We start from the raw sequence: 26,273 nt of genomic DNA, 5'->3' as shown, positions 1-26,273 counted from the left end.
TTAGTCAGAGGGCTGAAGAAGGGTTGTTGAGGTGGTTTGGTCATTTAGAGAGAATGGATCAAAGTAGAATGACATGGAGAACATTTAAATCTGTAGGAGAAGGAAGGCGGGGTATGGGTCATCCTCGGAAAGGTTGGAAGGAAGGGGTAAGGGAGGTTTTGTGGGCGAGGGGCTTGGACTTCCAGCAGGCGTGCATGAGCGTGTTCAATACGAGTGAATGGAGACAAATGGTATTTTGGACCTGACGATCTGTTGGAGTGTAAGCAAGGTAATATTTAGTGAAGGGATTCAGGGAAACCGGTTATTTTTATATAGCCGTACTTGAGTCCTGGAAATGGGAAGTACAATGCCTGAACTCTAAAGGAGGGGTTTTGGGATATTAGCAGTTTGGAGGGATATGTTGTGTATCTTTATACGTATATGCTTCTAAGCTGTTGTGTTCTGAGCACCTCTGCAAAAACACTGATTATGTGTGAGTGAGGTGAAAGTGTTGAATGATGATGAAAGCATTTTCTTTTTGGGGATTTTCTTTCTTTTGGGTCACCCTGCCTCGGTGGGAGACGGCCGACTTGTTGAAAAAAAAAAAAAAGAAAAAACAAACAAAGAAAGCCACTAACTCTGCCTGTCATTATTTCTCTCACTATCTTTACTTGTGTACCTGTTAGTGTCTTTATGCTGGTTGGTGTCGTTGAGACAGAAGGGCGTGTCAATGGTGGTGCACTCTGACATGAACTCTATAAATCCTCCAGGATCTGCTGTGAGATCACAGATGGCCAGAATCCTGTGTAGCAGTGATGGTGAACCTCTCTGTAATAAGCAACATCATCATCTTCATTATCATAATAATAATAATAATAATAATAATAATAATAATAATAATAATAATAATAATAATAATACAGTAGACCCTCAGCTAAAGATATTAATCCGTTCCTGAGAGTTCATCGTTAGCCAAATTAATTTTCCCCATAAGAAATAATGGAAATCAAATTAATCCATTCCTGACACCTCAAAGTATGAATTTTTTTTTTTACCACATGAAATATTAATTTTAATACACACAAACTGAGGAAGACATGCACAATTACCACTCTACTAAGAATAGAATACATGACACTTACCTTTACTGAAGATCTGGTGATGATTGATGGGATGGGAGGAGGGGATAGTGTGGAAGTTATTGTTTAGAAGGGGAATCCCCTTCCATTAGGACTTGAGGTAGCAAGTCCTTTTCCAGGGTTACTTCCCTTCTTCTTTTAATGCCACTAGGACCAGCTTAGAGTCACTGGACCTCTGTAGCACAACAAATCTGTCCATAGAGCTCTGTACCTCCCGTTCCTTTAAGACTTTCCTAAAATGGGCCATAACATTGTCATTGTACAGGTTGCCAACACGGCTTGCAGTAGCTGTGTCAGGGTGCATCAACTGCAAACCTTTATGGTTTGCAGTTCAACCCACTTTGCACACATTTCCTTAATTTCTTTTTTCAATTCCATACTAATTCTAGCCCTTTTTACCACAGGGATGACACTAAGGCCTGGTCACAGACCGGGCCGCAGGGGTATTGACTCCTGGAACTTTCTCCAGGTAAATTCCAGGTAAGAAGCTTTCTTGGGGTCCATGGTGACTTATTTTGCAGTTACAAGCACTAAAAGCACTGGGATAATGTGAAATATACAGAATGTATGCGTAGATGTGACCGCACTGGCTGGCTTGTAAACACTGGCGCTGAGGCCACACGTGGGACACGTCCTGGACAAATCACGTAAGGCGAGTTTTTTATTGTGAGGCGAGGCAAAATTTTTGCATTTAAATGCTTCGTATGGCTGATTTAACATAAAGCGATGCGTTCGTAAGGCGAGGGTCCACTGTATACATTTTCCTACACCCAAAAAGAAGAAGACATGCACAGTTACTACTGTAATAAATAAATAATACATGACACTTACCTTTATTGAAGATCTGGTGATGATTGATAGGATGGGAGGAGGGGAGATGGTGGAAGCTGTTATTGTTTGGAAGGGGAATTCCCTTCCATGAGGACTTGAGGTAGCAAGACCTTTTCCGGGGTTACTTCCTTTCTTCTTTTAATGCCACTAGGACTAGCTTGAGAGTCACTGGACCTCTGTCGCACAACAAATCTGTCCATAGAACTCTGTACCTCACATCCCTTTAAGATTTCTCTAAAGTGGTTCACAACATTGTCATTGTAATAGCTGTGTTAGGGTGATTTTCATCCATAAAGGTTTGCACTTCAACCAACTTTGCACACATTTCCTTAATCTTTGAAGTAATGTAGGTCTTGTTTGGCATTTTCTTCCAAAACATGCCTGTTTCATCACAACTGAACACTTGTTCAGGTTTCAATTCTTCAGCCTCTATGTACAGGAAGGCCCCGCTTTACGGCGTTTCACTTTACGGCTTTCCGCTAATACGGACATTTCAAATTATGACCAAAACTCGCTATACGGCTCCCCCCACCTGACTTTCTAATACGGTCACCGTGCCCCACCCTGTTTGTTTACATTCTCCATGAGCTCAGTAAGCACTAAGTCTCTCCATTTTGTCTGGAAACTCCAAAATTTCAAATGTTTTTAAAAGTTATTTCATATTTTATATATACTCTGATAATTATACTTATGTATACCTGTACCTAAATAAACTTACATACTGTGCTGGCATGCAGGTACACATTAAAATTGGTAAGTGTCTTATGTCTCCAGACGTCATATTAGTAATGATAATAATCATCGAGTCATTTAAATGTCGTATATTACGTTAATATACACATTTTCATTAATCCATCCATGATATTTTTTTCAAAATTATATAATAAACACGATGCATAACATATAAATAAGATAAATACACCCCACAGTAGAATAAATAAACATAAATGTGAGATGTGGTAGCAGACGACTTGCACAAGTGACGCCATATTAGAAATGATAATAATAACAATACTCACCGAGTCTCATTAAATGTCGTATATTACGGTAATATACACATTTTCATTAATCCATCCATGATATTTTTTTCAAAATTATATAATAAACACGATGCATAACATATAAATAAGATAAATACACCCCACAGTAGAATAAATAAACATAAATGTGAGATGTGGTAGCAGACGACTTGCACAAGTGACGCCATATTAGAAATGATAATAATAACAATACTCACCGAGTCTCATTAAATGTCGTATATTACGTTAATATACACATTTTCATTAATCCATCCATGATATTTTTTTTCAAAATTATATAATAAACACGATACATAACATAAAAAGATGATAAACACACCCCACAATAGAATAAATAAACATAAATATAAGATGTGGGAGCCACATAACTTGTACAAGTGACGGCAAGAATAACATTTTCTCTAATCTAACATAAGAGAAAATGTGTTACTGGGGGTAACTGTAGAAAATTATTCCTTTCGTATGTATGTAAGTTTATTCAGGTATACACAAATACAGTTACATAGATTATCATACATAACAACATATGTGTAGAGAACCTAGGATAACCCAAAAAAGTCAGTGTGACTTATTTCCATTGCCTTCACTCAGAGCTTCATTTCTTCTCAAAATGATGTTACATGAGAATGGGAGTGTTCTTCTTTATTAATTCTACCGTATCAATGTAGAGACAACCTGTACACAATGTAACTTGTACACAAACCAGACGTGTACACTTCGTTTGTTTACAAAACTTACGTTCGCCTGGTTTGTTTACTCTGCGCCTGTCCCCTCTCATGTACTCATTCTTTCTCTCTCTCATTTATTCGTTTTATCTCATTTACTTACTCCTGACCCTACATTAAGACTACAAATATTTTAAGGTAAGTAATGAGTGAACTGTATATACATTTTATCGCTCTGGGATGCTTAAATATCATAGAATAGTATGTGTGGGTGGGGTGGCCTGGTAAGGTAGCCTGGCTATTACAATACATACCACACTTGATTTCTTACAATAAATACTACTTGTCTCACCCTAGATTAAGACTATTTTTTAAGGTAAGTAATGAGTGCACTATGTGTGTATTGTACATTGCCTGGTTCTATTGCTAACTTAATATATGTTAGTGTAAACTTGATCTAGTGTTTGTATGCATGTGCACTTTACGGCGATTTCTCAGCCTGGATAACCTGCCGTTTTGTACTCCTTGAATTCACATATGCAGCTAACTGGCAGCACTGCCTTTTCACACTATGTATGCCACTACGATTCTTAAATCTCTCAAACCAACCTTTGCTCTCCTTAAATTCACTCATATCACCACTAGTTGCAGGCATTTTTTTAATTAAATCATCATGCAACTTCCTAGCCATTTCACATATGATTTCTTGAGAGATGCTATCTCCTGATATCTGTTTTTTTGTTTATCCATACCAATAACAGTCTCTCAACATCTTCTATCACTTGCGATCTCTGTTTCGAAAACAAACTTGAACCTTTTGCAAGAACAGCTTCCTTGATTGCCGTTTTGTTGGCCAAGATAGTAGCGATTGTTGATTGGGGTTTGGTATACAACGTGGCCAGCTCCGAGACATGCACTCCACTTTTGTACTTTGCAATTATCTCTTTCTTCAATTCCATACTAATTCTCACCCTTTTTACCACAAGGTTGGCACGAGAACTTTCTTGGGACCCATGGTGACTTATTTTGCAGTTACAAGCACTAAAAACACTGGGATAATGTGAAATGTACTGAATGAATGCGTAGATGCGACCGCACTGGCTGGCTTGTAAACAGTGGCACACACGGGGCAGCTGAGGCACGCTCAGGCCACACGTGGACGCATCCCAGACGAATCACATTGGGCGAGTTTTTTATTGTTCTTTCTTTCAACGTACCAGCCGTATCCCACCAAGGTGGGGTGGCCCAAAAGGAAAAACGAAAGTTTCTCCTTTCAAATTTAGTAATATATACAGGAGAAGGGGTTACTAGCCCCTTGCTCCCGGCATTTTAGTCGCCTCTTACAACACGCATGGCTTACGGAGGAAGAATTCTGCTCCACTTCCCCATGGAGTTTTTTATTGTTAGGCAGGCCAAAATTTTTATGCTCAAACGCTTCGTTAGGCGGATTTAACATTATGCGATGTGTTCGTTAGCCAAGGGTCCACTGTAATAATAATTCTAGGTAGTAGGTTGGTAGACAGCAACTGCCCAGGGAGGTACTACTGTCCTGCCAAGTGACTGTAAAATGGAAACCTGTAATTGTTTTACATGATGGTAGGATTGCTGGTGTCCTTTTCTCTGTCTCATAATGCAAGATTTCAGGTATATCTTCCTACTTCTACTTACACTTAGGTCACACTACACATGCATGTACAAGTATTTATATACACACCCCTCTGTGTTTTCTTCTATTTTCTTTCTAATTCTTTATTATTTTTTTATTATCACACTGGCCGATTCCCACCAAGGCAGGGTGGCTCGAAAAAGAAAAACTTTCACCATCATTCACTCCATCACTGTCTTGCCAGAAGGGTGCTTTACACTACAGTTTTTAAACTGCAACATTAACACCCCTCCTTCAGAGTGCAGGCACTGTACTTCCCATCTCCAGGACTCAAGTCCGGCCTGCCGGTTTCCCTGAACCCCTTCATAAATGTTACTTTGCTCACACTCCAACAGCACGTCAAGTATTAAAAACCATTTGTCTCCATTCACTCCTATCAAACACGCTCATGCATACCTGCTGGAAGTCCAAGCCCCTCGCACACAAAACCTCCTTTACCCCCTCTCTCCAACCTTTCCTAGGCCGACCCCTACCCCACCTTCCTTCCATTACAGACTGATACACTCTTGAAGTCATTCTGTTTCGCTCCATTCTCTCTACATGTCCGAACCACCTCAACAACCCTTCCTCAGCCCTCTGGACAACCCTCCTAACTTCCAAACTACGAATTCTCTGGTTATCTTCTATTTTCTTGATAGCTCTTGTTCTTGTTTATTTCCTCTCATCTCCATGGGGAAGTGGAACAGAATTCTTCCTTCGTAAGCCATGCGTGTTGTAAGAAGCGACTAAAATGCCAGGAGTAAGGGGCTAGTAACCCCTTCTCCTGTGCAAATTACTAAATTTAAAAAAAAAAACTTTTGTTTTTCTTTTTGGGCCACCCTGCCTTAGTGGGATATGGCCGGTTTGTTGAAAAAAATAATAATGTACTACATAATAATAATTATAATAATAGACGGCTTCAAAAGGCCATCACTATATGGCAGTGTTTACCACTGTGGCTGCCTTCATCTGTTACATAATGACATATTTTATTCATTCTAGAGTATATATCAGGTTTCTATGTTATTTATATTGTTTGTTATGTCATATTAGATGAACTGTGATAGATAAATAAGCCGTATAGATGATGTTAGCGAAATTATTCAAGAAGTATTAGCACCTCAAGTCGGTACCTGACCACCCGGGCTGTGGCTCATACGTTGGATTGTGTGCAGCCAGCAGTAACAGCCTGGTTGATCAGGCTCTGATCCACCATGAGGCCTGGTCACAGACCTGGCCGCGGGGGTGTTGACCCCTGGAACTCTCTCCAGGCACTCCGGTCTCCAAACTCTTGTCCACTGCCGACACTGCCCATACCACTAAATGAATGACATATTTTACTCATTTTAGAGTATATATCAGGTTTCTATGTTATTTATATTGTTTATTATGTCATATTAGATGAAGTGAGATAGATAAATAAGCCGTAGAGTTGATATTACCAAAATTATTGAAGTACAGAATTCCACTGGAATGGATTAATTGCATTTCAATTAATTTAAATGAGGAAAATTGACTCTGCAAACAAGCAAATCCAGTTGCGACCAAGGCCATGGAACGGATTAAACTCGCAAGTAGAGGTTCCACTGTATATTAATATTAATCATGTTAAACAATTCTTACAACCAAAACACTCACCCAGTCTTTATTTTCAAGCACCAACATGATCAAAAGTTTAGAATTACAGCAACAATAGAAACATCACTGTTAAAGGCACAGGAAGGTGCTCCTTGACTTACAATGGGGTTACAGTATTTTCCAACAAACCCATCGTAAGTTGAAAATATCATAGTAGAATATAAATATGATATGCTAAATAAATAACAAATTAACCCTTTGAGGGTTCATGCTGTAAATCTACGGCTATACGTTGAGGGTCCAAATCACAGATCTATGCCACGAGCTCAGCTCACTCTGATAAGCTGTGAGCAGTAAATTTGGGCTAGATATGAGAGAATGCATCTATGTGGTATGTGTGCACCACATAAAACAAATCCTGCAGCACACAGTGCATAATGAGAGAAAAAAAAACTGAGACCGAAATTTTCAATTAAAACAGCAACTTTGCAGTGTTTTATTGTATGTTTTTATAGTTGTATTTGCGATTTCTTGGTCTCATTTGATAGAATGGAAGATATATTACAGAAATAGAGATGATTTTGATTAGTTTTAGTACTTGAAATGGCTTGAAACTGAGTTCAAAGTAGAGGAAATGTTAAATTTTTGCTGATGTTCAAGAGTAAACAAATGACCTCACACGTCTAATACACGCCAGCTGGTGGGTCTAATATACGTTCACAAATGTGCTGATATTATTTATACAATTATTACAATATTGCATAACAGCAAATCTTCTATTTTTTGGTTTGAATAAAAATTGATTATGTGAATAAAAAATCAAAATAGAATTCATTAATAAAACCTGAAAACATAACTAATGAACAAAGGAAATATTAGTTTAGTGTCAGGAATGCCTGCATTGTTTATTCTGGACCCTATTTTGAAACTGGAATATTTTGAACTTTGCATTAAATTGGACAAATTACCAATTTCCAATCACTTTATTTTGTAGTTGAAACAGTTGAGGTGGCGATTTATTGTGCTCAATCGATAGGATAGATGTAATACTAGTGAAATAGCTAAGAATTTGGTCGACTGGAATAAGATAATTGGACTAAAATAGGAATAAAATTCGGCAAAATCGCCAATGCGTAAATATCACTGAGACATCAAAATTCGCGAGAGCATAATTTCATAAATTTTCCATCAAATTTCGTAATTTTTGTTTTATTACCTTCAGAAGAAGATTCTCTACCATTTCATAAGAAAAAATAACAAAATTATTTTTTGAAAATTCTTGGACACTGGTGTGCACTTTGAAATTTGGCCTTTGAACCCTGAAAGGATTAATAACTACTGTCATTGAATCAATAAATAAACAAATAATAACTCTAACTAAATACAGCCTCTCCTCACTTAGCGACGTACTCCTTTACCGATGCCTCGGACTTACGACGGGCTCTCTGACCAGTATTCATACCTAAATAATGTATATTAGAGCTGATTTCCTCTATTCTGTTTATTACAATATACAGTACACTGCTGTATATGTAAAAATATACCAGAAGTGTTATAAATGGTGCAAAGATGACATTAAAAAATTATCAAAGATGGTTGACACAAACCATTATAATATGCTCCTCACTTAGTGATAAATTCGTTTAATGACGTGGCCTCATGAATGGAACTCCATCGTTAAGTGAGGAGAGGCTGTACCAGTATTGAAAAATAAATCAATGAATACAAGTTACCTTCATGTTGGGTAATTATCTTAAGTTTCATCTCCAAAGTTAATTGCTGCCTCACCATTGTAAAGTCGAAATATTGTAAGCTGAACCATCATAAAATCAAAATATTGTAAGTTGAACCCAAAATGCTCTGCATAACTATGGGCTTCCTTCCTGCACACCTAAATGTCACCCATCACTGTACAAGCATTGTATCATGTCAACCACACTGTACAAGCACTGTATCATGTCACCCATCACTGTACAAGCACTGTATCATGTCATCCATCATTGTACAAGAACTGTATCATGACACCCATTATTATACAAGCACTATATCATGTCAACCATCACTGTACAAGCACTGTATCATGTCAATCATCACTGGACAAGCACTGCATCATGTCACCCATCACTGTACAAGCACTGTATCACGTCACCCATCACTGTACAAACATTGTATCATGTCAAACATCACTGTACAAACATTGCATCATGTCACCCATCACTGTACAAACATTGTATCATGTCAAACATCACTGTACAAACATTACATCATGTCACACATCACTGTACAAGCATTGTATCTTGTCACCCATCACTGTACATTGTATCATCTCACCCATCACTGTACAAACATTGTATCATGTCACCCATCACTGTACAAACATTGTATCATGTCACCCATCACTGTACAAACATTGTATCATGTCACCCATCACTGTACAAACATTGTATCATGTCACCCATCATTGTATCATGTCACCCATCACTGTACAAACATTGTATCATGTCACCCATCACTGTACATTGTATCATCTCACCCCTCACTGTACAAACATTGCATCATGTCACCCATCACTGTACAAACATTGTATCATGTCACCCATCACTGTACAGACATTGTATCATGTCACCCATCATTGTATCATGTCACCCATCACTGTACAAATATTGTAACATGTCACTCATCACTGTACAAACATTGTATCATGTCACCCATCACTGTACATTGTATCATCTCACCCATCACTGTACAAACATTGCATCATGTCACCCATCACTGTACAAACATTGTATCATGTCACCCATCACTGTACAGACATTGTATCATGTCACCCATCATTGTATCATGTCACCCATCACTGTACAAATATTGTAACATGTCACTCATCACTGTACAAACATTGTATCATGTCACCCATCACTGTACATTGTATCATCTCACCCATCACTGTACAAACATTGCATCATGTCACCCATCACTGTACAAACATTGTATCATGTCACCCATCACTGTACAAACATTGTATCATGTCACCCATCATTGTATCATGTCACCCATCACTGTACAAACATTGTATCATGTTGCCCATCTCTGTACAAACATTGTATCATGTCACCCATCACTGTACAAACATTGTATCATGTCACCCATCACTGTACAAACACTATCATGTCACCCATCACTTCAAACATTGTATCATGTCACCCATCACAGTATATTGCATCATGTCACCCAACATTGTACAAACATTGTATCATGTCACCCATCACTGTACAAACATTGAATCATGTCACCCATCACTGTACATTGTATCATGTCACCCATCACTGTACAAACATTGTATAATGTCAACCATTACTGTACAAACATTACATCATGTCATCCATCACTGTACATTGTATCATGTCACCCATCACTATACATGGTATCATGCCCCCCATCACTATACATTGTATCATGTCACCCAACACTGTACAAACATTGTATCATGTCACCCATCACTGTACAAACATTGAATCATGTCATCCATCACTGTACATTGTATCATGTCACCCATCACTATACATGGTATCATGCCACCCATCACTATACATTGTATCATGTCACCGATCACTGTACACACATTGTATCACGTCGACCATCACTGTACAAACATTGTATCATGTCACCCATCACTGTACAAACATTGTATCTTATCACCCATCACTGTACATTGTATCATGTCACCCATCACTGTACACACATTGTATCATGTTGCCCATCACTGAACAAACATTGTATTATGTCACCCATCACTATACATTGTATCATGCCACCCATCACTGTAAAAACATTGTATCATGTCACCCGTTATGGTACAAACATTGTATCACGTCACCCATCACTGTACAAACATTGTATCCTGTCACCCAACACTGTACAAACATTGTATCATGTCACCCATCACTGTACAAACATTGTATCATGTCACCCATCACTGTACAAACATTGTATCATGTCACCCAACACTATACATTGTATCATGCCACCCATCACTGTAAAAACATTGTATCATGTCACCTGTTACTGTACAAACATTGTATCATGTCACCCATCACTGTACAAACATTGTATCCTGTCACCCATCACTGTACAAACATTGTATCATGTCACCCATCACTGTACAAACATTGTATCATGTCACCCATCACTGTACAAACATTGTATAATGTCACCCATCACTGTACAAACATTGTATCATGTCACCCACCACTGTACAAACATTGTATCATGTCACCCATCACTGTACAAACATTGTATCATGTCACCCATCACTGTACAAACATTGTATCATGTCACCCATCACTGTACAAACATTGTATCATGTCACCCACCACTACAAACATTGTATCATGTCACCCATCACTGTAAAAACATTGTATCATGTCGCCCATCACTGTACAAATGTTGTATCATGTCTCTCATCACTGTACAAACATTGCATCATGCCAACCATCACTGTACATTGTATCATGTCACCCATCACTGTACAAACATTTTATCATGTCAAGCATCACTGTACAAACACTATCATGTCACACATCACTGTACAAACATTGTATCATGTCACACATCACTGTACAAGCATTGTATTATGTCACCCATCACTGTACAAAGATTGTATCATGTCACCCATCACTGAACAAACATTGTATCATGTCACCCATCACTATACATTGCATCATGTCACCCATCCCTGTAAAAACATTGCATCATGTCACCAATCACTGTACAAACGTTGTATCATGTCACCCATCACTGTACAAACGTTGTATCATGTCACCCATCACTGTACAAACATTGTATCATGTCACCCATCACTGCACAAACATTGTATCATGTCACCCATCACTGTACAAACATTGTATCATGTCACCCATCACTGAACATACATTGTATCATGTCACCAATCACTATACATTGTATCATGTCACCCATCCCTGTAAAAACATTGTATCATGTCACCAATCACTGTACAAACATTGTATCATGTCACCCATCACTGTACAAACATTGTATCATGTCAAACATCACTGTACAAACACTGTCATGTCACACATCACTGTACAAGCATTGTATCATGTCACCCATCACTGTACAAACATTGTATCATGTCACCCATCACTATACATTGTATCATGTCACCCATCACTTTACAAACATTTTATCATGTCAAGCATCACTGTACAAACACTGTATCATGTCACACATCACTGTACAAACATTGTATCATGTCACCCATCACTGTAGAAACATTGTATCATGTCACCCATCACTGTAGAAACATTGTATCATGTCACCCATCACTGTAGAAACATTGTATCATGTCACCCATCACTGTAGAAACATTGTATCATGTCACCCATCACTGAACAAACATTGTATCATGTCACCCATCACTATACATTGTATCATGTCACCCATCCCTGTAAAAACATTCTGTCATGTCACCAATCACTGTACAAACATTGTATCATGTCACCCATCACTGTACAAACATTGTATCATGTCAAACATCACTGTACAAACACTGTGTCATGTCACAAATCACTGTACAAGCATTGTATCATGTCACCCATCACTGTGCAAACATTGTATGTCACCCATCACTGTACAAACATTGTATCATGTCACTCATCACTGTTCAAACACTGTATCATGCCACCCATCACTGTACAAACATTGTATCATGTCACCCATCACTGTACAAACATTGTATCATGTTGCCCATCACTGTACAAACATTGTATCATGTCACCCATCACTGTACATTGTATCATGTCACCCATCACTGTACATTGTATCATGTCACCCATCACTGTACAAACATTGTATCATGTCATCCATCACTGTACAAACATTGTATCATATCACCCATCACTGTGCAAACATTGTATCATGTCACCCATCTCTGTACATTGTATCATGTCACCCATCACTGTACAAACATTGTATCATGTCACTCAACACTGTACAAACATTGTATTAAGCTGAAATAAATATTTAATTTTGTGACCAGTTAGTGGAGGCCTGAACCTTCATCCAGTAATCTTGGTACAGTCTGTGACCAGTTAGTGAATCAAATCAATCAAGTTTATTCTCTATAAGGATTACAATGCTGGGTTTACAGAAATTGGTTATTGTGTGGTTTACATGTAGTAAAATACTAATTACAGAGTTTACCACTAGAACACCTAGCATGGCTAGGCATTTCGGGTATACTTAGATTAATTCTTAACTTTAAAATATTACAAATTATGAAGTAAGTTGGTATTATGGCTAAGTGACTAAATACTAGTTTGTGAGTTTAGCAATGTGAATGCTTTTGTTTTGGCACAATACAATACATAATATTGGAGTATCACAGGCCAACTTATGACTAGTTAGGATTCATTATTTTAAGATTAAGATTGATATTTCTGTGTTTATGGTCAAATGGGTGAGTGAGTGTAAGTGTGAACCACCAGGTGGTATTCATGTAATTAATTGACGGGGTGTATCAGGGAGATAAGTTGTTTTCTGATGGTAGTTTTGAAGGTGATGAAGGTTTGAATCTTCATCTACTAATCTTGGTATGGTCTGTGACCAGTTAGTGGAGGTTTGAATCTTCACCCAGTAATCTTGATACAGTCTGTGACCAGTTAGTGGAGGTTTGAACCTTCATCCAGTAATCGGTGACCAGTTAGGTCATTCATAATTACTCACCTCATGTACAGCAGTTTGGATCCCTATCAGGTCCATTCGTTCATGAGCTTCAGATTCATGTAGTGACTTACCTCCATGTTCGGCAACTTTCTTCAACGCCTTCACAGAGACATACTCATGGGGCAGCTCCTGAACTATCTCCTGGGCCCCCTGAGACATGTTCCCAGAACCCGTTAAGATGAACGTCAGAGGGCCGATGGATTTTGGCATCATGCACAGCGAAATTTCATAGCAGGTGTCACAAAGCGACTGTCTTGCCATCTCTGTGTTGGGGTAGTTATGGGCGGGTCCAATGTACTGTAGGAGTCAACTGATTCAATATTTACTGATTATACTAATTTTGTTTTTTTTAACAAACCGGCCGTATCCCACCAAGGCAGGGTGGCCCAAAAAGAAAAACTAAAGTTTCTCTTTTTAAATTTTGTAATTTATCCAAGAGAAGGGGTTACTAGGCCCTTGCTCCCGGGATTTTAGTCGCCTCTTACAACACGCATGGCTTACAGAGGAAGAATTCTGTTCCACTTCCCCATGGAGACAAGAGGAAATAAACAAGAACAAGAACTAGGAAGAAAATAGAAGACAACCCAGACGGCTGTGCGTATATATACGCTTGTACATGTATGTGTAGTGTGACCTAAGTGTAAGTAGAAGTAGTAAGACGTACCTGAAATCTTGCATGTTTATGAGACAGAAAAAAGACACCAGCAATCCTACCATCATTATACTAATTATTTTTATTATTATAGCAGTTACTGATAATAAGACTGACAGAACTTATTGTAAGTACACTATTGCCAGTACAGTTTTGCCCTTCATAGAGGGACATCTGTAATGGCATACCATGAAGAGTACGTGATGCCCAAGTAGTAACATACCATGAAGGGTGTGTGATGCCCAAGTGCTAGGAACACACCATAAAGGGTGTGTGATGCCCAAGTGCTAGGAAACGAAGACCATGTCCATGAAAAACGTTGATCATGCCAGCCACTCCAGCATACTTGCCGAATGCTATCACATGCTGCCCTTGCCTGTCACACATAGTCCAAGAACCGGGTGTTCTGAAAACACAGAATATGTGAAATACTCAGCTCACACACTGAGGTCCGGGGGTTGATTTGCAGTACGGGTGGAAACAGTAGGATGTGTTTTCTTAAGACACCTGCTGTCACTGTTCACCTAGCAATAAGTAGGTACCTGGGTGTTAGTCACCTTACACCTGCTGTCACTGTTTACCTAACAGTAAGTGACCAGTGTGGGTGGCATCCTGGGGGACAAGATTGAAGAACCACAATGGAAATACATAAGACAGACAGTTCTCAATGGCCCACTGACTTTCTTGGGTTATCCTGGGTGTCTAGCCCTCCACACCCTGGGTTATCCTGGGTGGGTAACCCTCCCTACCCTGGGTTATCCTGGGTGGCTAACATTCCCTACCCTGGGTTATCCTGGGTAGCTAAAACTCCCCACCCTGGAATTATCATGGGTGGCTAACACTCCCTACCCTGGGTTATCCTGGGTCTAACCCTCCATACCCTAGGTTTCACTGGGTGACTAACACTCCCTACCCTGGGTTATCCTGGGTGTCTAACCCTCTGTAACTTAGGTTATGCTGGGTGGCTAACACTCCCCACCCTAGGTTATCCTGGGTGTCTAACCCTCCGTACCCTGGGTTATACTTGGTGGCTAACACTCCCCACCCTGGGTTATCCTGGGTGTCTAACCCTCTGTACCCTGGGTTATACTGGGTGGCTAACACTCCCCACCCTGGGTTATCCTGGGTAGCTAACCCTCCCCAGGTAAAAAATCCTAACAAATACCTGATCTTACCTTCTGTAAAATAGCATGAAGGAGCGGCATGTTGGCTTCCTGGGCTTTCATAGTGTGAAAGAAGAAACAGTACATCATGTTAGGTATAAGCTGATCAGTGGTCACCTTCACCCCTATGATCACCAGTGCTTCTGATAGGTCCTCTTGTATCTTGACTCCCACATTCTGATAGGCCTGAAATGGCAAAACTACAGTAGTCCTGGTATATCCATGAGGGATATGTTGCAAGACCTACCATGGATGCCAGACACCACACACAGTAGCCAACCATATGTATATAAGTTGTTTCTCACTTACATACATACCTATGATCAAGTTTAATTGATAAATTACACACAGTAAGTGGAGAATTATCACTTTTTTACTGATGACAAGCACTTGATGGCTTGTCTTAGTCTCTGAACAACTGCCACCATCACTACTGTCATGTCTTAGACTCTGAACAACTGCTCTGACAAGCACTTGATGGCTTGTCTTAGTCTCTGAACAACTGCCACCATCACTACTGTCATGTCTTAGACTCTGAACAACTGCCACCATCACTACTGTCATGTCTTAGACTCTGAACAACTGCCACCATCACTACTGTCATGTCTTAGTCTCTGAACAACTGCCACCATCACTACTGTCATGTCTTAGTCTCTGAACAACTGCCACCATCACTACTGTCATGTCTTAGACTCTGAACAACTGCCACCATCACTACTGTCATGTCTTAGACTCTGAACAACTGCCACCATCACTACTGTCATGTCTTAGACTCTGAACAACTGCCACCATCACTACTGTCATGTCTTAGACTCTGAACAACTGCCACCATCACTACTGTCATGTCTTAGACTCTGAACAACTGCCACCATCACTACTGTCATGTCTTAGACTCTGAACAACTGCCACCATCACTACTGTCATGTCTTAGACTCTGAACAACTGCCACCATCACTACTGTCATGTCTTAGACTCTGAACAACTGCCACCATCACTACTGTCATGTCTTAGTCTCTGAACAACTGCCACCATCACTACTGTCATGTCTTAGACTCTGAACAACTGCCACAATCACTACTGTCATGTCTTAGTCTCTGAACAACTGCCACCATCACTACTGTCATGTCTTAGTCTCTGAACAACTGCCACCATCACTACTGTCATGTCTTAGACTCTGAACAACTGCCACCATCACTACTGTCATGTCTTAGTCTCTGAACAACTGCCACCATCACTACTGTCTTGTCTTAGACTCTGAACAACTGCCACCATCACTACTGTCATGTCTTAGACTCTGAACAACTGCCACCATCACTACTGTCATGTCTTAGTCTTAGTCATGTCTCTGAACAACTGCCACCATCACTACTGTCATGTCTTAGACTCTGAACAACTGCCACCATCACTACTGTCATGTCTTAGACTCTGAACAACTGCCACCATCACTACTGTCATGTCTTAGACTCTGAACAACTGCCACCATCACTACTGTCATGTCTTAGTCTCTGAACAACTGCCACCATCACTACTGTCATGTCTTAGACTCTGAACAACTGCCACAATCACTACTGTCATGTCTTAGTCTCTGAACAACTGCCACCATCACTACTGTCATGTCTTAGTCTCTGAACAACTGCCACCATCACTACTGTCATGTCTTAGACTCTGAACAACTGCCACCATCACTACTGTCATGTCTTAGTCTCTGAACAACTGCCACCATCACTACTGTCATGTCTTAGACTCTGAACAACTGCCACCATCACTACTGTCATGTCTTAGTCTCTGAACAACTGCCACCATCACTACTGTCATGTCTTAGACTCTGAACAACTGCCACCATCACTACTGTCATGTCTTAGACTCTGAACAACTGCCACCATCACTACTGTCATGTCTTAGTCTCTGAACAACTGCCACCATCACTACTGTCATGTCTTAGACTCTGAACAACTGCCACCATCACTACTGTCATGTCTTAGACTCTGAACAACTGCCACCATCACTACTGTCATGTCTTAGTCTCTGAACAACTGCCACCATCACTACTGTCATGTCTTAGACTCTGAACAACTGCCACCATCACTACTGTCATGTCTTAGACTCTGAACAACTGCCACCATCACTACTGTCATGTCTTAGACTCTGAACAACTGCCACCATCACTACTGTCATGTCTTAGTCTCTGAACAACTGCCACCATCACTACTGTCATGTCTTAGTCTCTGAACAACTGCCACCATCACTACTGTCATGTCTTAGTCTCTGAACAACTGCCACCATCACTACTGTCATGTCTTAGACTCTGAACAACTGCCACCATCACTACTGTCATGTCTTAGTCTCTGAACAACTGCCACCATCACTACTGTCATGTCTTAGACTCTGAACAACTGCCACCATCACTACTGTCATGTCTTAGTCTCTGAACAACTGCCACCATCACTACTGTCATGTCTTAGACTCTGAACAACTGCCACCATCACTACTGTCATGTCTTAGACTCTGAACAACTGCCACCATCACTACTGTCATGTCTTAGACTCTGAACAACTGCCACCATCACTACTGTCATGTCTTAGACTCTGAACAACTGCCACCATCACTACTGTCATGTCTTAGACTCTGAACAACTGCCACCATCACTACTGTCAAGTCTTAGACTCTGAACAACTGCCACCATCACTACTGTCATGTCTTAGACTCTGAACAACTGCCACCATCACTACTGTCATGTCTTAGACTCTGAAAAACTGCCACCATCACTACTGTCATGTCTTAGTCTCTGAACAACTGCCACCATCACTACTGTCATGTCTTAGACTCTGAACAACTGCCACCATCACTACTGTCATGTCTTAGTCTCTGAACAACTGCCACCATCACTACTGTCATGTGTTAGACCCTGAACAACTGCCACCATCACTACTGTCATGTCTTAGACTCTGAACAACTGCCACCATCACTACTGTCATGTCTTAGTCTCTGAACAACTGCCACCATCACTACTGTCATGTCTTAGACTCTGAACAACTGCCACCATCACTACTGTCATGTCTTAGACTCTGAACAACTGCCACCATCACTACTGTCATGTCTTAGACTCTGAACAACTGCCACCATCACTACTGTCAAGTCTTAGACTCTGAACAACTGCCACCATCACTACTGTCATGTCTTAGTCTCTGAACAACTGCCACCATCACTACTGTCATGTCTTAGTCTCTGAACAACTGCCACCATCACTACTGTCGTGTCTTAGACTCTGAACAACTGCCACCATCACTACTGTCATGTCTTAGTCTCTGAACAACTGCCACCATTGCTACTGTCATGTCTTAGTCTCTGAACAACTGCAACCATCACTACTGTCATGTCTTAGTCTCTGAACAACTGCCACCATCACTACTGTCATGTCTTAGACTCTGAACAACTGCAACCATCACTACTGTCATGTCTTAGTCTCTGAACAACTGCCACCATTGCTACTGTCATGTCTTAGTCTCTGAACAACTGCAACCATCACTACTGTCATGTCTTAGTCTCTGAACAACTGCCACCATCACTACTGTCATGTCTTAGACTCTGAACAACTGCCACCATCACTACTGTCTTGTCTTAGACTCTGAACAACTGCCACCATCACTACTGTCATGTCTTAGTCTCTGAAAAACTGCCACCATCACTACTGTCATGTCTTAGACTCTGAACAACTGCCACCATCACTACTGTCATGTCTTAGTCTCTGAACAACTGCCATAATCATTACTGTCATGTCTTAGTCTTTGAACAACTGCCACCATCACTACTGTCATGTCTTAGTCTCTGAACAACTGCCACCATCACTACTGTCGTGTCTTAGACTCTGAACAACTGCCACCATCACTACTGTCGTGTCTTAGAATCTGAACAACTGCCACCATCGCTACTGTCATGTCTTGCCAACATTATTAAACAAAATTAATGCTTATTTTTAGGTCAGGGTAAACCATGGATAACTGAATCTGTAGAAACTGAATCTGTGCACACACGGGTTCTACTGTACATAAACGTATGAATATAAGAATGGAGGAGCACTGCAGCAGGTCTACTGGCCAAGCTAAGACCCACAATGGAAATAAGTCACTTTGCCTGACTATTTTAGGTTATACCAGGTTCTGTACACATACGCTATGCATACCTTAAGTATACCTGGAGAGAGAGTTCTGGGGGTCAATGCCCCTGTGACCCAGTCTGTGACCAGGCCTCATGGTGGACCAGGGCCTGATCAACCAGGCTGTTACTGCTAGCCACACTCACTCCAGTGTACAACTCACAGCCGAGCTGGTCAGGTGCCTGTCCAGCGCCTGCTTGATGACAACCAGAGGTCTTGAAGACAACCAGGGGTCTTGAAGACAACCAGGGGTCTTGAAGACAACCAGGGGTCTTGAAGACAGTCACGTGTCTTGAAGACAGCCAGGGGTCTTGAAGACAACCAGGGGTCATGAAGACAGCAAGGGGTGTTGAAGACAACCAGGGGTGTTGAAGACAGCCAGGGGTGTTGAAGACAACCAGGGGTGTTGAAGACAGCCAGGGGTGTTGAAAACAACCAGGGGTGTTGAAGACAGCCAGGGGTGGTGAAGACAGCCAGGGGTCTTGAAGACAGCCAGGGGTCTTGAAGACAACCAGGGGTCTTGAAGACAACCAGGGGTCTTGAAGACAACCAGGGGTCTTGAAGACAACCAGGGGTCTTGAAGACAAAAAGGGGTCTTGAAGACAACCAGGGGTCTTGAAGACAGCAAGGGTCTTGAAGACAGCCAGGTGTCTTGAAGACAGCCAGGTGTCTTGAAGACAGCCAGGGGTCTTGAAGACAGCCAGAGGTCTTGAAGACAGCCAGGGGTCTTGAAGACGGCCAGAGGTCTTGAAGATAGCCAGAAGTCTTGACAGCCAGGTGTCTTGAAGACAACCAGGGGTCTTGAAGACAACCAGGGGTCTTGAAGACAGCCAGGGGTCTTGAAGACAGCCAGGTGTCTTGAAGACAGCCAGGTGTCTTGAAGACAGCCAGGTGTCTTGAAGACAACCAGGGGTCTTGAAGACAGCCAGGGGTCTTGAAGACAGCCAGGGGTCTTGAAGACAGCCATGGGTCTAGGAAACAGCCAGGGGTCTTGAAGACAGCCAGGGGTCTTGAAGACAACCAGGGGTCTTGAAGACAGCCAGGGGTCTTGAAGACAACCAGGGGTCTTGAAGACAGCCAGGGGTCTTGAAGACAACCAGGTTTCTTGAAGACAGCCAGGGGTCTTGAAGACAGCCAGGGAACTTGAAGACAACCAGGGGTGTTGAAGACAGCCAGGGGCCTTGAAAACAATCATGGGTCTTGAAGACAACCAGGGGTCTTGAAGACAGCCAGGTGTCTTGAAAACAGCCAGGTGTCTTGAAGACAGCCAGGGGTCCTGAAGACAACCAGGGGTCTTGAAGACAATCACATCTTGAAGACAGCCAGGGGTCCTGAAGAGAGCCAGGTGTCTTGAAGACAGCCAGGTGTCTTGAAGACAGCCAGGGGTCTTGAAGACAGCCAGGGGTCTTGAAGACAACCCGGGGTCTTGAAAACAGTCACTTGTCTTGAAAGGCATGGGTCTTGAAGACAGCCAGGGGTCTTGAAGACAGCCAGGGGTCTTGAAGACAACCAGGGGTCTTGAAGACAGCCAGGGGTCTTGAAGACAACCAGGGGTCTTGAAGACAGCCAGGGGTCTTGAAGACAGCCAGGGGTCTTGAAGACAGCCAGGGGTCTTCAAGACAGCCAGTTGTCTTGAAGACAACCAGGGGTCTTGAAAACAACCAGGGGTCTTGAAGACAACCAGGGGTCTTCAAGACAACCAGAGGTCTTGAAGACAATGAGGGGTCTTGAAGACAACCAGGGGTCTTGAAGACAACCAGAGGTCTGAAGACAACCAGGGGTCTTGAAGACAACCAAGGGTCTTGAAGACAGCCAGGGGTCTTGAAGACAGCCAGGGTTCTTGAAGACAACCAGGGGTCTTGAAGACAACCAGGGGTCTTGAAAACAACCAGGGGTCTTGAAGACAGCAAGGGGTATTGAAGACAACCAGAGGTCTTGAAGACAACCAGAGGTTGAAGACAACCAGGGGTCTTGAAGACAGCCAGGGGTCTTGAAGACAGCCAGGGGTCTTGAAGACAGCAAGGGGTCTTGAAGACAGCAAGGGGTCTTGAAGACAGCCAGGGGTGTTGAAGACAGCCAGGGGTCTTGAAGAGAGCCAGGGGTGTTGAAGACAGCCAGGGGTCTTGAAGAAAGCCAGGGATCTTGAAGACAACCAGGGGACTTGAAGACAACCAGGGGTCTTGAAGACAGCCAGTTGTCTTGAAGACAGCCAGGGAACTTGAAGACAACCAGGGGTGTTGAAGACAGCAAGGGGTGTTGAAGACAACCAGGGGAGTTGAAAACAGCCAGGGGTGTTGAGGACAGCCAGGGGTGTTGAAGAAAGCAAGGGGTGTTGAAGACAACCATGGGTCTTGAAGACAGCCAGGGGTCTTGAAGACAGCCAGGGGTCTTGAAGACAGTCACGTCTTGAAGACAACCAGGGTTCTTGAAGACAACCAGGGGTCTTGATGACATCCATGGGTCTTGAAGACAGCCAGGGGTCTTGAAGACAGCCAGAGGTGTTGAAGACAACCAGGGGTGTTGAAGACAGCCAGGGGTCTCGAAGACAGCCAGTTGTCTTGAAGACAGCCAGGGGTCTTGAAGACAACCAGGGGTCTTGAAGACAACCATGGGTCTTGAAGACAGCCAGGGGTCTTGAAGACAGCCAGGGGTCTTGAAGACAACCAGGGGTCTTAAAGACAGTCACATCTTGAAGACAGCCAGGGGTCTTGAAGACAGCCAGGTGTCTTGAAGACAGTCAGGTGTCTTGAAGACAGCCAGGGGTCTTGAAGACAGCCAGGGGTCTTGAAGACAGTCACGTGTCTTGAAGACAGCCATGGGTCTTGAGGACAGCCAGGGGTCTTTAAGACAACCAGGTGTCTTGAAGACAGCCAGGGGTCTTGAAGACAACCAGGGGTCTTGAAGACAGCCAGGGGTCTTGAAGACAACCATGGGTCTTGAAGACAGCCAGGGGTGTTGAAGACAACCAGGGGTCTTGAAGACAGCCAGGGGTCTTGAAGACAGCCAGGGCTCTTGAAGACAGCCAGGGGTCTTGAAGACAACCATGGGTCTTGAAGACAGCCAGGGGTGTTGAAGACAACCATGGGTCTTGAAGACAACCAGGGGTCTTGAAGACAGCCAGGGGTCTTGAAGACAACCATGGGTCTTGAAGACAGCGAGGGGTGTTGAAGACAGCCATGGGTCTTAAAGACAACCAGGGGTCTTGAAGACAGTCACATCTTGAAGACAGCCAGGGGTCTTGAAGACAGCCAGATGTCTTGAAGACAGCCAGGGGTCTTGAAGACAGCCAGGGGTCTTGAAGACAGTCACGTGTCTTGAAAACAGCCATGGGTCTTGAAGACAGCCAGGGGTCTTGAGGACAACCAGGGGTCTTGAAGACAGCCAGGGGTCTTGAAGAAAGCCAGGGATCTTGAAGACAACCAGGGGTCTTGAAGACAACCAGGGGTCTTGAAGAGAGCCATGGGTCTTGAAGACAGCCAGGGGTCTTGAAGACAGCCAGGGGTCTTGAAGACAACCAGGGGTCTTGAAGACAATCAGGGGTCTTGAAAACAACCAGGGGTCTTCAAGACAGCAAGGGGTCTTGAAGACAACCAGGGGTCTTGAAGACAATCAGGGGTCTTGAAAACAACCAGGGGTCTTCAAGACAGCAAGGGGTCTTGAAGACAACCAGAGGTCTTGAAGACAACCACGGGTCTTGAAGACAACCAGGGGTCTGGAAGACAGCAAGGGGTCTTGAAGAAAGCCAGGGATCTTGAAGACAACCAGGGGTCTTGAAGACAATCAGGGGTCTTGAAGACAGCCAGGGGTCTTGAAGACAGCCAGGGGTCTTGAAGACAGTCACGTCTTGAAGACAACCAGGGTTCTTGAAGACAACCAGGGGTCTTGAAGACAACCAGGGGTCTTGAAGACAGCCAGGGGTCTTGAAGACAGTCACGTCTTGAAGACAGCCAGGGGTCTTGAAGACAACCAGGGGTCTTGAAGACAGCCAGGGGTCTAGAAGACAGCCAGGGTTCTTGAAGACAACCAGGGGTCTTGAAGACAGTCACGTGTCTTGAAGACAGCCAGGGGTCTTGAAGACAACCAGGGGTCATGAAGACAGCCAGGGGTCTTGAAGACAACCAGGGGTCTTGAAGACAGCCAGGGGTCTTGAAGACAGCCAGGGGTGTTGAAGCCAACCAGGGGTGTTGAAGACAGCCAGGGGAGGTGAAGACAGCCAGGGGTCTTGAAGACAGCCAGGGGTCTTGACAACCAGGGGTCTTGAAGACAGCCAGAGGTCTTGAAGACAGCCAGGGGTCTTGAAGACAGCCAGCTGTCTTGAAGACAGCCAGGGGTCTTGAAGACAGCCAGGGGTCTTGAAGACAGCCAGGGGTCTTGACAACCAGGGGTCTTGAAGACAGCCAGAGGTCTTGAATACAGCCAGGGGTCTTGAAGATAGCCAGATGTCTTGAAGACAGCCAGGTGTCTTGAAGACAGCCAGGGGTCTTGAAGACAACCAGGGGTCTTGAAGACAGCCAGGGGTCTCGAAGACAGTCACATGTCTTGAAGACAGCCATGGGTCTAGAAGACAGCCAGGGGTCTTGAAGACAGCCAGGGGTCTTGAAGACAGCCAGGGGTCTTGAAGACAACCAGGGGTCTTGAAGACAGCCAGGGGTCTTGAAGACAGCCAGGGGTCTTGAAGACAACCATGGGTCTTGAAAACAGCCAGGTGTCTTGAAGACAGCCAGGGGTCTTGAAGACAACCAGGGGTCTTGAAGACAGTCACGTCTTGAAGACAGCCAGGGGTCCTGAAGACAGCCAGGTGTCTTGAAGACAGCCAGGTGTCTTGAAGACAGCCATGGGTCTTGAAGACAGCCATGGGTCTTGAAGACAGCCAGGTGTCTTGAAGACAGCCATGGGTCTTGATGACAGCCAGGAGTCTTGAAGACAACCAGGGGCTTGAAGACAGCCAGGGGTCTTGAAAACAGCCAGGGGTGTTGAAGACAGCCAGGGGTCTTGAAGACAGCCAGTTGTCTTGAAGACAGCCAGGGGTCTTGAAGACAACCAGGGGTCTTGAAGACAGCCAGGGGTGTTGAAGACAACCATGGGTCTTGAAGACAACCAGGGGTCTTGAAGACAGCCAGGGGTCTTGAAGACAACCATGGGTCTTGAAGACAGCCAGGGGTCTTGAAGACAGCCAGGGGTCTTGAAGACAACCAGGGGTCTTGAAGACAGCCATGGGTCTTGAAGACAGCCAGGGGTCTTGAAGACAGCCAGGGGTCTTGAAGACAACCAGGGGTCTTGAAGACAGCCATGGGTCTTGAAGACAGCCATGGGTCTTGAAGACAGCCAGGGGTCTTGAAGACAACCAGGGGTCTTGAAGACAGCCAGGGGTCTTGAAGACAGCCAGGGGTCTTGAAGACAGCCAGGGGTGTTGAAGACACCCAGGGGTCTGGAAGACAGCCAGGGGTCTTGAAGACAGCCAGTTGTCTTGAAGACAGCCAGGGGTCTTGAAGACAACCATGGGTATTGAAGACAGCCAGGGGTGTTGAAGACAACCATGGGTCTTGAAGACAACCAGGGGTCTTGAAGACAGCCAGGGGTCTTGAAGACAACCATGGGTCTTGAAGACAGCCAGAGGTCTTGAAGACAGCCAGGGGTCTTGAAGACAACCAGGGGTCTTGAAGGCAGTCACATCTTGAAGACAGCCAGGTGTCTTGACAGCCAGGGGTCTTGAAGGCAGCCAGGGGTCTTGAAGACAGTCACGTGTCTTGAAGACAGCCAGGGGTCTTGAAGACAGCCAGCTGTCTTGAAGACAGCCAGGGGTCTTGAAGACAGCCAGGGGTCTTGAAGACAGCCAGGGGTCTTGACAACCAGGGGTCTTGAAGACAGCCAGAGGTCTTGAAGACAGCCAGGGGTCTTGAAGACAGCCAGGGGTCTTGAAGACAACCAGGGGTCTTGAAGACAACCAGGGGACTTGAAGACAACCAGGGGTCTTGAAGACAGCCATGGGTCTTGAAGACAGCCAGGAAACTTGAAGACAACCAGGGGTCTTGAAGACAGCCAGGGGTGCTGAAGACAACCAGGGGTCTTGAAGACAGCCAGGAGTCTTGAAGACAGCCAGGGGTCTTGAAGACAGCCAGGGGTCTTGAAGACAACCAGGGGTCTTGAAGACAGCGAGGGGTCTTGAAGACAACCAGGGGTCTTGAAGACAGCCAGGGCTCTTGAAGACAGCCAGGGGTGTTGAAGACAGTCAGGGGTCTTGAAGACAGCCAGGGGTCTTGAAGACAGTCATGTGTCTTCAAGACAGCCAGGGGTCTTGAAGACAGCCAGGGGTCTTGAAGACAACCAGGGGTCTTGAAGACAGCCAGGGGTCTTGAAGACAACCAGGGGTCATGAAGACAGCAAGGGGTCTTGAAGACAACCAGGGGTGTTGAAGACAACCAGGGGTGTTGAAGACAACCAGGGGTGTTGAAGACAGCCAAGGGTGTTGAAGACAGCCAGGGGTCTTGAAGACAACCAGGGGTCTTGAAGACAGCCAGGGATCTTGAAGACAGTCACATGTCTTGAAGACAGTCAGTGGTCTTGAAGACAGCCAGGGGTCTTGAAGACAGCCAGGGGTCTTGAAGACAACCACGGGTCTTGAAGACAGCCAGGGGTCTTGAAGACAGCCAGTTGTCTTGAAGACAGCCAGGGGTCTTGAAGACAACC

The 26,273-nt window shown here is 43.6% G+C and overlaps 1 protein-coding gene across 7 annotated transcripts in view; it reads right to left on the bottom strand.

Annotated features, from left to right (window-relative positions):
• Positions 1-26,273, bottom strand: part of LOC128688141 (uncharacterized) — a 301,283-nt gene that overhangs the window by 141,570 nt on the left and 133,440 nt on the right. For 6 of the 7 annotated variants that reach the window (XR_011391059.1, XR_011391062.1, XR_011391060.1 and 3 more), the window contains exons 5-6: positions 15,446-15,619; positions 14,494-14,676 (exon numbers count right to left, since the gene is read on the bottom strand). The gene's annotated coding sequence lies outside the window, so the exon portion shown is untranslated. The remainder of the gene's footprint in view (positions 1-14,493; positions 14,677-15,445; positions 15,620-26,273) is intronic. The other variant, XR_011391063.1, reaches the window with a different exon arrangement.

This window comes from Cherax quadricarinatus, unplaced genomic scaffold (genome assembly GCF_038502225.1).
Source record: "Cherax quadricarinatus isolate ZL_2023a unplaced genomic scaffold, ASM3850222v1 Contig125, whole genome shotgun sequence".
In the NCBI taxonomy this organism is placed as follows: Eukaryota; Metazoa; Arthropoda; class Malacostraca; order Decapoda; family Parastacidae; genus Cherax; species Cherax quadricarinatus.
The sequence above is the reverse complement of the archived record's forward strand: the minus strand, read 5'-3'. Positions and strand labels throughout refer to the sequence as shown.